We start from the raw sequence: 13288 nt of genomic DNA, 5'->3' as shown, positions 1-13288 counted from the left end.
TTGGGGTGGAAGGTGTTGGTGAAGTGGATGAACTGTTCGAGCTCCTCATGGGGGCACGAGGCGGTGCTGATACAGTCACCAATGCAATGGAGGAAGAGGTGGGGGATAGGGCCAGTGTAGCTTTGGAAGAGGGATTGTTCCACGTATCCTACAAAGAGGCAGGCATAGCTTGGGCCCATGCGGGTACCCGCTTCTTCCTGTCCCGCAGGCCCGACCAGTCCCCCTCCACTGACACCCTCATCCGCTTAGCTGAACTCATCCTCACCCTCAACAACTTCTCTTTCAATTCCTCCCACTTCCTACAGACAAAGGGGGTGGCCATGGGTACCTGCATGGGCCCAAGCTATACCTGTCTCTTTGTAGGATACGTGGAACAATCTCTCTTCCAAAGCTACAATGGCCCTATGCCCCACCTCTTCCTCCGTTACATCAATGACTGTATTGGCGCCATCTCGTGCCCCCACGAGGAGCTCGAACAGTTCATCCATTTCACTAACACCTTCCACCCCAATCTTAAGTTCACCTGGACCATCTCTGATACCTCTCTCTCCTTCCTGGACCTCTCTGTCGCCATCTCTGGCGCCCACCTGGAAACCGATATCCATTTCAAGCCTACCGACTCCCACAGCTACCTAGAATACACCTCCTCTCACCCACCTTCCTGCAAAAAGGCCATCCCCTATTCCCAATTCCTTCGCCTCCGCCGCATCTGCTCCCGAGATGAGGCATTCCACTCCCGGACATCCCAGATGCCCTTGTTTTTCAAGGACCGCAACTTCCCCTCCACAGTGGTCGACCGTGTCTCTTGCATTTCCCGCAACTCATCCCTCACACCCCTTACCCGCAATAACAACCAAAACAGAATCCCCCTCGTCCTCACGTACCACCCCACCAACTTCCGAATCCAACGCATCATCCTCTGACACTTCCACCATCTGCAATCTGACCCCACTACCAAAGACATTTTTCCCTCCCCACCCTTATCTGCTTTCCAGAGGGACCACTCTCTCAGTGACTCCCTTGTCCGCTCCACACTCCCCTCCAGCCCCACCACTCCCGGCAACCGCAGGAAGTGCTACACCTGCCCCTACATCTGCCCCAACACCTCCCCCCTCACCCCCATCCCAGGCCCTAAGAAGACCTTCCACATCAAACAGATGTTCACCTGCACATCTGCTAATGTGGTATACTGTATCCACTGTTCCCGTTGTGGCTTCCTCTACATCGGGGAAACCAAGCGGAGACTTGGGGACCACTTTGTGGAACACCTACGCTTCGTTCGCAACAAACATCTACACCTCCCAGTCGCGAACCGTTTCAACTTCGCCTCCCACTCCTTGGACGACATGTCCACCCTGGGCCTCCTGCATTGCCACAATGATACCACCCGAAAGCTGCAGGAACAACATCTCATATTTTGCTTGGGAACCCTGCAGCCCAAGGGTATCAATGTGGACTTCACAAGCTTCAAAATCTCCCCTCCCTACTGCATCCCAAAACCAGCCCAGCTCGTCCCCACCTCCCTAACCATTCCTCCCACCCCCATCTCCTACCTACTAGCCTCATCCCACCTCCTTGACCTGTCTGTCCTCCCTGGACCGACCTATCCCCTCCCTAACTCCCCACCTGCACTCACCTTTACTGGCTCCATCCTCACCTCTTTGACCTGTCTGTCTCCTCTCCAGCTATCTTCTCCTTTATCCATTTTCTATCCGCCTGCCCTCTCTCCCTATTTATTTCAGAATCCCCTTCCCCTCCCCCATTTCTGAAGAAGGGTCTCGACCTGAAACGTCACCTTTCCTGCTCCTCTGATGCTGCTTGGCCTGCTGTGTTCATCCAGCTCTACACCTTCTTATCTCAGATTCTCCAGCATCTGCAGTTTCTACTATCTCTAATATCTTGAGATGGCTCAGACTGTGGGGCACTGTGCCATTCGGGAGGATCCCTGGCACGGGTGGATGTCGAGTTCCAGACAGGGGTCAGTTTATCCAGAAACTCACCGCACGCTTGACTCGCCTCATGTGCGTGTGAGGTGCCAGTGCTTAATGCCTTGTCCTTCAGGCTCTGGATGGCTTGGGTTACAAACTGGAGGTGAGTGGACCCCTTGTAGCCAACTGTACCAGCGTTATCCAGCTCACTCCTCTGCCATCCAGTGCATCCCTGACTCTTGTGACCCTTACATCCCCAGTTCTCTCCTCCCTCGACATCAATAAAACTCAGCCTGGAAATCAGTAGGGAAATGCTTCAATAAACACACTCAATATCCAACACACAGCTCCAGTCAAACAGTTCAGCACACAACACGCCCAGTGTATGTCACAACATTGCACCAATGATGTACTTTAAAGCTGTTGATCAATGAGCTTTGGAATATCTCTTGACTCTATATAAAAGGAAGTGTTTTATTTTCTGAGAAGGTTACCCAGATAGGGTGATGGAAGATCTTGCAGGGATCTGGAAGAAAAGACAGCATCCGGATCCTATTTAGAATTATAAACGAAAAATAAAGCATCGTTCCCTTTTCTCTCGCATTGCGACAAGATGGGCTGAATGGTCTCCTGTTGCACGTGACAGTTCTGATTAAGAGAGAGGAGGAACCTTTTCTCTGCTCCTCCCGGTTCCGCGCAGGTGTTTCGGAGATCAACTCCAGATGAGACTACATTACCCATGCTGCATTTGGTTGTTACACCTGCGTGGTGGTCGGCGGCCGGCGGCGGCTTAGTAATAGGCTGCAAGCCCGGCTCGCCGTGCTTGACGGGAGTTGTTGGTGTGAGTCGCGTGCCGCGGCGGTTTGGAGCGGTGCTGGAATTGGAGGTGCGCACCTGTAAACCGTGCTGGGTGTTTAACTGTTTGTGACCGATTTCACCGCCTGTTTTGGGGCGGAATTAGGTCTCTCGGTTGTTCTCGTTGCCTGACCAACTGGAACTGCACTTTGCCGCAGGTGTTTGTTTTTTTTTCCCCCTCTCCTCCCCCGAACACACCCCCCGGTTTTTGTGGTGAGTCTTTGGTGCGGTGTTTGTACATGCAGCTCTGAGGCAGAAGATGGTGTTGCCCCACAAAAATTTAAAAAAAACAACCTCGGCAGAAACTTCGGTGTCGATGCCCCCCTTTTCCGACACTCTGTCCGACTGAATAATTCCTGTTTTACGCTTCCCCCTTGTTACAGCGCTGTCACTGTCCGGGCGTTGTATGCTCAGGAGAGTTTCACTTGTGAAGAGAGGTTAGATAGTTAGATTAAAGTTGTTTTCCTTGGAACAGAGGAGACTGACTGGGGGCATGATTTGAGATGTTTAAAATTTATGAGGGACGTAGACAGGAAGAAACTTTACCGCTTGGTGGAGGGATCAATGCCCAAGGAGATTTAAGGGGCAGGAGGATGTGAGGGAAGGTTTTTATCACTGACGGTGGTGGGAATCTGGAACTGACCGTATGTGAGTGCTAGAGGCAGAAACTCAATTAGAAGTATTTAGATGTGCACTTGCAATTCCAAGGCAGACAAGGCTATGGCCAAGTGCTGGAAAACAGGATTGGAATAGTTAGGACGTAAAAACCAAAAGAACTGCGGATGCTGTTAAATCGGGAATAAAAACAAACACAAACACAAAGATATGGTAAGAACTGGAGAATCTGAGATAACCAGGTGTAGAGCCGGATGAACGTTTCGGGCCTAGACCCTTCTTCAGAAATCACAGACCCGAAACGTCAGCCTTCCTGCTCCTCTGATGCTGCCTGTCCTGCTGGGTTCATCCAGCTCTACACCTTGTTGTCTCCGATTCTCCAGCATCGGCAGTTCCTAATATCATGGAAACTGCTTCAGATTGGTTCTCCCACATGTGAATCCACTGGGAAATTTTTCGATGCGGTTCACAAAGAACAAATAATCTGCTCATGACCACCTGGCAGTTTGTAGGGTCTTACTGTGTATACTGACTGCCACTTTTCTTGCTTGTTTTCTCTAGGTAATCCATTTGCTTGACTGCTTCTCCGGACACAAATGATTCATACAAGGTTTCAATATTAACAGGTAAAGAAATAGGGGCTATAAACGAGCTTATATTTTAACAAATGGCAAATAATGACTACTTTATTATGCAACTTGTAAATGTACCCCTTTAAATCCCAAACATATAAAGATTAATTCATATGAGACAGACAAAAGTCGATGGTATGAAAGGAGGGGGGTTGGGCCAGTCAGCTGGATGGGTGGTTTGTGAAGCAGAATGATGCCAACAGTTCAATTCCTTCACCAGTTAAAATTACCATAAAGGACTCTTCTCAGCCTCTCCCTCACCTGAGGTGTGGTGACCCTTGGGTTAAACCACCGTCACTTCTTTTCCCCCCCCCCCCCACTTTCTCATAACAGCCTTATGGTCCAGTAGGACTATGACAACTTTACAGGATAAACAAATTCTGTAGTACAAGAGATTGTCCACAAGGGTGGAAAGTTATTTCTTACAGTTGTTTTGATTTTAGCAATGATGACATGCAGAATGATGGTCAATCTTCGATCCTGATTTTATATAGGAGCCTCTATACATTTTGTCTTTTGGTGATCAGATCAAAGGTTATATTGACCTTCTTGGGGGGGGTGGGGGGGAAGGAAATGAGACTGATGGTGGGAGAGATTTGAGACAGTACTTTGGAACGAGCACTGGAGGGTAAACAACAGACAACTCTCAATGCAATAGAAGCAGGTGACCTGGTTCCAAGTCATGTGGACACATTAGGTGAGAGGAGGAGGAACGAAGCAATCCTGGTACACGTCACACTAGAAGATTTTGTCTCCGGTGTTGTTTAATTGATGTTCTAGTAGGCCCAACAACTGTTTGAAGGCTTCAATTATGAAACTTGCACAGATCGGATTCCTTCCCTCTGTGAGCTTATTGATGGACCAGGAAATTCACTGACTCTGTGAAAACCTTGTCTCACACATCACGCATGAATGATTACTCACCAGTGTGGAACTGAGGATGCTTTGGGAGATGGCAAGGGTGGGTGAAAGGCTTCTCACAAACATTGTACCTGTGGAATTTCTTGTGTGTGTGAATTGTCTGATGGCCCAGGATGTTGAGAATTTATGAAAGCTTAACCACAAACCTTACACTTGATCCTTTGAGGAGCCTCTGATGAAGATGATGTTTGATGGTCTCGAACAATACACCAGACATGGGTGTCTACTCCTGTGTGAAGGCAAGAAACCGTAACAGTGCATGATTTACTGCACACATCACACCTGAATGGTTTTTCTCTACTGTGAAGGTAATGGTTTAATTGGAGGTTCCATGAACACACAAGTTTGTCACAAACTTGTATATGTATGGTGACTTCCTGGTGCATTCTTTAGTCTTCTTCGAGGCTTGTTGATTCTGACAATTCTGTGCCATGCAGTTTGTGCATGATTGATTGGTTTCTCACCTGTGTGAGTGCATTGGCACTCCACCAGGTTTGATAATTGTCCAAAGCTCTCATTACACACCTCACACTTGGTGTTTTTTCCCAGCATCGATGTGCTGATGTGTGCAAAGGTTTGACAATGGCAAATGATTTTTCATACAGTTCACGCATAAGTGGTTTCTCCCTTGCTGAATGTGTTGGTGTTCAAGAATTGTCTTTGACCAGGAAGTTTGTGTCTCTCAACTCATTTATGAATTGTTTCTCTCCTGTGTGAATGCACTGGCGTGTGCAGAGGGTTGATGACTGCAGGAATGATTTGTCGCATACATCACACTTAAAAGGCTTCTCCCAGGTGTGGGTGTGTCACTTTTACAAGCATTGACAACTCTGTAAAAGCTTGGTTGCACAATTGATATCGGAATGGTTTCTTCCCCCGTGTGAATCCTGTGGTGTATTAGGAGGCTTGAGGACATGAGGAAAGCTTTATTACAAACCTCATACTTGAATGGTCTCTCCCCGTGTGAATTCTCTGTCTCAGGAGGGTCAAAGGCATCACAAAAGCTTTATCACAAAACCTTTTACACCTAAATAGTTTCTTCCCCATGTGAATGCATTGGTGTTCACGGAGGGTCGATGACTCTGAGAATGATTTGTTTCACACCTCGCACCCGAATGGTTTCTCCCCTGTGTGAATGATTTGTTGTGTAGAAAGGTGTGTTGACTGTGAGAATGGTTTGTCACATGCCTCACACTGGTTCAATAATCGTGTAAACATTTTGTCACACACTTCATATGAGCAATGGAAAAGACAATTGGATGGAGTCCAAAAGGGGCTGTCAATTCACTGAGCTTACATCATTGATTCTGAACTGCCCTCTGAAATGACTGAGCAAACAATGATAAACAGTCACTGCAAAGTCCAATAATGAGGAAAATCAGAGATCTGGAGAATGCTGACATTATGTCAGAATAAGACAAAGGTGATTTCAAGCCAGTGAAATCTGTAAAGTCTCTCTTACCAAGGTCTGAGGACAAGTCCCCAAGTGAGGAGAGCTGCCCCACAGACTGGTCAAGTAGTAGTGATACTCACTAAATCGTATCAATCTGGGAACATCCTAGGCTCCTCCGTCACCATCCCTGGGAATGTCCCATCTCACTGGCAGGTGGGAAAGACCTCAATATTGACTCCATGGAGTCTCAAGACTTCAGATCAAACAAATTCAAGGGAAACTACCACTTCCCTCCCAACTAACGAATGAATCCATCATGTTTGCCCTCATGAGGGAAGTAGACTCAGGACAGATCCCAAAACCAGGTGCCCACGAGGCACAGTCAGCCATCAGCAGCAGCAGGATTGTATTCCGCTGCAGTCTCACAGCCTGGCACAGACCTCATTTCTTGATTATCATCAAACCAGTCTCTCCTCGTAACCCCCTCTGTCCTGGAATAATTCCAGTAAATCTCTTCTGTACCCCTTCCAACGTTCGTCGCTGAACATTCCCCAGGCCACCTCAGCCTCTCTCCACAAACAGACTCCATCTCAGACAAAATTTGACACTGAGCCATGTGAGAAATGAGAAATCATTTGAACAAAGAGGTAGGTTTGAAGGAATATTTTAAAGAAAGTGAGTGCTGGAGAGGTTCAGTGAGAATTCCAGAGATTAGGGCTGAGGAAGCTGAAGGCACAGACACCAAAGGTGGAACAATTAAACTGACATATGCTCCAGAGACTAAAATTAGAGGAGCAATGGGGACTTAATCACCCCAATCTGAGATCCCTTTATCAAGGTCATATCCTCAGCTTTGAATCAGAAGTTGTGGCTTCACGTTCCACTTGAGAACATGGGCATTAAGACTGACACTCCAGTCAAGAAGTGAGGAAGTTGCACTCAGCGGTGCCATGTTTAGATGGGTTGTTGAACAGGGACACCTTCTGCTTTCCTAAAGAATTCATTATTTCAAAAGAAAATGGAGTAATCCCCAGTCTCTTGGCCACATTATTTTCCCCATCACTTCCACTCATCTGGTTATTTTCAAATTGCTGTTTGTCGAATTTTGCTGTGTTCACAGGGGTTGCACATTTTCAACATTACTGTAGTGACCACACTTCTAAAGTACTTTATTGTCTGTAAAATGTTTGGAACTCCTGAGTAAATTTCACCATCTGCCATGGTGGGATTCGAAACGCACCATGGCAGATGGTGAAATTTAAATTTAATAAAATCTGGAATAAAGAGCTAGTCTAATAGTGTCCATGTAAACATTGAGGATTGTTGGAAAAATGCTTCAGGTTCACAAATGTCTTTTTAATTGGGTCGGATGGTCATATGAGTCCAGACCCACAGTAATGACAGAGAAACACAGCCATCAATAGACATACCACCTCCTCAACGTCACAGAATTGTTAGTGTGAAAGGAGGCCATTCAGGCTATCATATCTACAACAGCTCTCCCAATAAGCATCATGATTTAGTGCCACTCTCCTGCCTGTATGTCCTCCTTGTATGTCTCAGTTGAACCTGCCTTCACCACACTTCAGTGCATTCTAAATTAATCATTGTATGGAAAAAAATTTCCTCTTTGGCAAATCACTTTAAATCTATGCCCTTGCTTTTTTGTTTAAATCTCATTACAACCAGAAACAGTTTCTCCCTATTAACTATATCCAGACCTCCCATAATTTTGAAAAGTTCATCATGTCTCCTCTGTGTTCTTCTCTGAGGAGAACTGTCCACATTTCTCCAATCTATCCTCATAACTGAAGTATCTCATCCCTGGAGCCATTGTCATAAACCCCTTGTGCATTCTGTTCAATGAGTTCACATCCGAGCACCCTCCAACTGTATGCAGTATCCCAGCTAAGTCTAAACTGGTATCTTTCCAGGTTCAGCATCACCTGTCTGCTCTTGTGCTCTATGTCACTGTTAATAATGCTTAGGGTACTGAAATAGTATACAGAAACAGGGGTGGCACAGTGGCTGAGTGGTGAGCACTGTTGTCTCTCAGCACCAAGGACCTAAGTTCGATTCCACCCTTGGGTGACTGTCTGTGTGGAGTTTGCACATTATCCCTGTGGGGTTTCCTCCTGGTGCTTTGATTTCCTCTCACAGTCCAAAGATATGCAGGTTAGGTGGATTGGCCATGCAGAGTTACAGGGATAGGGTGGGATGCTCTTTGAATAGTCAGTGTGAACTCAATGGGCCGAAGGTCTGCTTTCACACTGTAGGTCTTTCTATGAAACATGTATTAACCACTCTGTCCTGAGGACGTATGCACATACACACTCGGGTCTCTCTGCTCCTGCATACTCTTTAGAGTAAGACCCTGCAATTTATATGGTCTCTCTGTTGTTTCTACCAAAATAAATCCTTTCATACTTCTCCATATTGAGCTCTATCTGCCGCCTCCTCCTAGAGTAATAGAGTTGTACAGCAAGGAAACAGGCCCTTCAGCCCAACTCATCCATGCCAACCAGGTTTCCTAAATGTAAGTAGTCCCATTTGGCCCATAATCCTCTAAACCTTTTCTATCCACGTACCTGTCCAATGTTTTTTAAATGTTGTAATTATACCCACTCCTACCATGTCCTCTAGCAGCTTATCACACACGTGCAACGCTCGAATGAAAATGTTGCCTCTCGGGTCCCTTTTAAATCTTTCCCCTCTAACCATAAACCCATGCCCTAGCTTGGGGAAAAGACCAGTGCACCATATTATACAGGAAGGAAACATGTGGCCCATCAGCTCAATGCCAGTTTTTGTAGGAACACAGGAACATGAGTCAACCACTTAGCCCCTTGAGCCTGTTTAACCTTCTTTGAGATCATGGCTGATCTGTGTTCTAACTCCATATATTTGCCTTTGGACCATATCTCTTAATATCTTTCCATAACAAACATTTATCAATCTTAGATTTAAAATTAACAACTGATCCAGCATCCACTGCTGATTGTAGAAGAGAGGTTCAAACATTTGTCACCCTCTCTCCTGAACGGTCTGCCTCTAATTCTGACTATACTGCTTATGTCTAGAACCCCCAACCAGAGGAAATAAGTATCTTTCTCTTTCCTGTGTTTTCCTCAATATCTTGAAGACTCCAGCAGATATTCTTTCCTCCCATCCCTCTTCACTAAACTATCAACCCGTCCCTTGCCAAGACACCCTAGTACAACTCTGAAATCTACCTGGTGATGTGGAAGATTACCCACTGGTTTGCAAAAGTAGGATAAATCCAATCCAGCCAATAAATGCCCCCATCAGTCTTATCTTGATAATAGAAAGGATTGTCAATAATGTTATCATGTGGCACTTGCATAGTAATAACCTAATTACTGAATCTCAGTTTAGGTTCTGACAGGGCCACTCAGCTCCTGACCTTATTACATTTGTCCAAAAAAGAGAAAAGGGTTCAAATTCTTTTGTTAAATGAGAGTGACAGCCCTTGACATCAAGTCTATATTTGACCGAGTGTGGCATTAAGGAGCCCTAGCAAAACTGGAGTCAATGGAATTAGGGAGAAAATTCTCTACTGGTTGGTATCATACCTGGCATATAGGAAGATGGTTGTCATCTTAGCTCCAGAACATCTCTGCAGGAGTTCCTCAGGGTAGTGTCCTAGGCTCAACTGCCTTCAGCTGCTTTATCAATAAGCATCCCTCTGTTATATGGTCAGAATTATTATTATTATTATTATGTTTGTTGATGATTGCACAAAGTGCAGCATCATTCATGACTCCTAGGTTTTGAAGCAATCCATGTCTGAACGCAGCAACCTGGATGACATTGTACACTTGTGCTGTTAAATGTCAATTAAAATTTGGGCCACAAAAGTGCCAAACAATGACCGTTTCTGGCAATAGAGAATTGACTTTGACATTCAATTTGCTGAACCTTGGAGCCCCCTCCCTTATGGCATTGTGGATCTACCTACATAATGTGGACTGCAGTGGTTCAAGAAGGCAACTCACCGCCACCTCCTACAAGTCAATTAAGGACTGGCAATAAACATAGGCCTTCTCAGAAACCACTGCATGAACAAAAGGGAAAAACAAATCATCGATGAACTTCCTTCCTCATTCCAGGCTATGAAGACCCTGGATCTGCAACTGCTGAGTTTAGAATGGACAGTTTAATTTATTCAACTGGTGCAATGTGTGGGACAAGGGGAAGGGGCATTACCCACATTCTACAATGAGGAGGGAGATACCCAAATCATGTAGTGAAGGGACAGTGCTGAAATTGGGAAATGAGGAGAGATTGTGTACTCTGGGCACTATGAAAAGGGATAGTGCCTAAATTGGAGAATAAGGTGGGTGGGGGACAATGCCCACATTATACAGTAAAGATGGAGCATGCTCACAGTGGGGAGTGAGGATGAACAGTGCCTACAAGGGGCAATGAGTAGGGCACTGTCCACAAATGTGCAGCATTGTGAACAGGTGCTGTGCCAGCATACTGATTGTGGCGTAATGTGGACAGACACCCTCCGCAGCAAACACCAGTAAAACCCCCCAGCATCTCAGCTTGGGAAACACTACAGTTGCGTGACTCCCACTGCCCTCCCAAACTCAGGATCTGCTTTTGGGCCTCTGCCCAAACCACCAACTTGTCAATTTCCTTTTGAAGTTCTACATTATCTTCCTTACGGTTAACAATGCTTCCAAATTTAGTATTGTCTGCAAACTTTAAAATTGTCCAGTGCACTCTAAGATCTAGATCATTAATATAAATCAGGGAAAACAAGTGTCCAATTCTGTACTTTAAGGAACTATAAACATTCTTCCAGCTTGAAAAATATCCATTAACCGTTATGTTTGTATATACTATTCCTTAGCCAATTTTGCCTCCATGTTGCTACTGTCTCTTTTATTGCATGGGCTCCAACTTTCCTTACAAGTCTGATGTGTGACACTGTATTAGATGCCTTTTTGAAGTCCATGTTTACCACACTAACAGCATTACCCTCATTTTATTCATTTATTTTTTTTTATTCATTTGCGGGATGAGAGCGTCGCTGGCCAGACAGCATTTATTGCCCATCTCTAATTGCCCAGTGGGCAGTTCAGAGTCAACTACATTGTGGGTCTGGAGTCACATGTAGGCCAGACCAGGTAAGGATGGCAGTTTCCTTTCCTAAAGGACATTGACCCTCTATGTTACATCTTCAAAGAACTCTAGCAAGTAAATTGAACATGATTTTCCCTTATGAAATCTACACTGGCTCTCCTTAACAAAATCATGTTTGCCCAGGTGATATTATCTTGAATTATTGTTTGAGTTTCCCCACCACTAAAATTACATCGACTGCCCTGTAATACGGGCTTATTACATCATTGTTCAAAACAAAAATTATGAGGATATTTGTAATTCTCCAGTCCTCTGGCACCAACATGTCAAGTCCATGCAAGACTGAAAGATTATGGTCAATGCCCCTGTAATTTCCACTTTACTTCCACATTTCATCTGGTCCCAGTGCCTTGTCAATTCTAAGTTACCAACAGCTTATCCAGCATCTTGCTGATCCATTTTGAACCCTTCTAGTGCCTGAGTTTCCTTGTCTTGGCCATGACCTGGGTAACCTCTTTCTTTCGGAAAGACAGGTGTAAAATAATCATTTATTATTTTAGCCAAAGCCGCCCGCTTCCACATGTAAATCTCCTTTTTGGTCTCTAATTGGCCCTAATTCTTCTACTTTTTTAAAATTCATTCATAGGATGTGGGCATTTATTGCTCATCCCCAATTGCCCAGAGGGCAGCTAAGAGTCAGCCATACTGCTGTGGGTCTGAAGTCACATGTAGGCCAAACCAAGTAAGGATGGCAGTTTCCGTCCCTAAAGGACATTAGTGAACCAGATGGATTTTTCTGACAACTGCAAAGAATTCACAGCCATCATTAGACTCATATAATTCCAGATTCTTATTGAATTCAAATTCCACCATCTGCCTGTGACTGGATTCAAACCTGGTTCCCCAGACATTATCTTGGTCTCGGGAGTAACAGTCCAGTCATAATACCACTAATCTGTTAACTCCCCCAAATTGATGTGCCTGTAGGAAAGATGGAGATTTCCCTTCTTTTAGTTGAGTCTTTTTCTGTAGTCCTCTTTGCATCTCCAATTTGCTTTCTCAACTCAATTCTGAACATTTTGCATTCAGCTTAGAATCTCACTTGAATGCACACTTTTTTATTAAATCTTAATTTTGGTTTTTATTTATTTATTTATTTTTTTAATCCAATGAACTCTAGATTTGTTTGCTCTACTTTTGTCTCTTGAGGGAATACACATTGCAAATATCCAAACCATATTTTCTCTGAAGATAGCTCATTGTTATACTCATTGTTATTCCCATAACCTTTGGCCCCCATCTATTTGGCCCAGATCCGCTCTTGTACAACTGAAGTCAACTCTGCCCCAGTTAGTTATTCTTACCCTGAATTGTCCATTGTCATACAACAATACAGTCACAAGGATGGAAACAGACCGTTTGGTCCAACCAGTTCATGCAGAACGTAATCCCAAATTAAGCTAATACCACCTGCCTGCGCTTGGCCCATATTCCCTCAAAACATTTCTTATTCGTGCACTTATCGAACTGTCTTTTAAACCCTTTACTATTGTCATCTTAAACCTTATGATACAATGATCGTTGTCCCCGTGAGGTTCCCTCAATGATTTTTTTTTAGACTGGACAGGTACTGCTACAGGACTGTGAACAGTATAGGGGGTTGCAGGAATGTGCTGTGGGGAGAGAGGGGTGGGGAGCAGAGAGGGGTTATGGGGAAAAGTGGATTTGAGGATTATGATATTGGCAGAGCTCATTTGATGGGTTGAATGCTCTACCTTTGGATAGCATTATTGTATTCTATAGGACTCACAGCACATCACAAAGATGCT

General features: G+C 44.9%; 1 protein-coding gene across 2 annotated transcripts in view; it reads left to right on the top strand.

The window, feature by feature from the left end:
- Nucleotides 1-2707: 2707 nt before the first annotated feature.
- The window catches only part of LOC109923694 (zinc finger protein 271-like), a 123201-nt gene continuing 112620 nt past the window's right edge, over nt 2708-13288 (top strand). Inside the window, exons 1-2 of one of the 2 annotated variants that reach the window (XM_048616827.1) lie at nt 2708-2814; nt 3960-4024. The gene's annotated coding sequence lies outside the window, so the exon portion shown is untranslated. The other variant, XM_048616828.1, reaches the window with a different exon arrangement.

The sequence above is a fragment of the Rhincodon typus genome, chromosome 35 (genome assembly GCF_021869965.1).
Source record: "Rhincodon typus isolate 14 chromosome 35, sRhiTyp1.1, whole genome shotgun sequence".
Classification (NCBI taxonomy): Eukaryota; Metazoa; Chordata; class Chondrichthyes; order Orectolobiformes; family Rhincodontidae; genus Rhincodon; species Rhincodon typus.
Note: the sequence above shows the minus strand (reverse complement) of the source record. Positions and strands in the feature narration are given on the sequence as shown.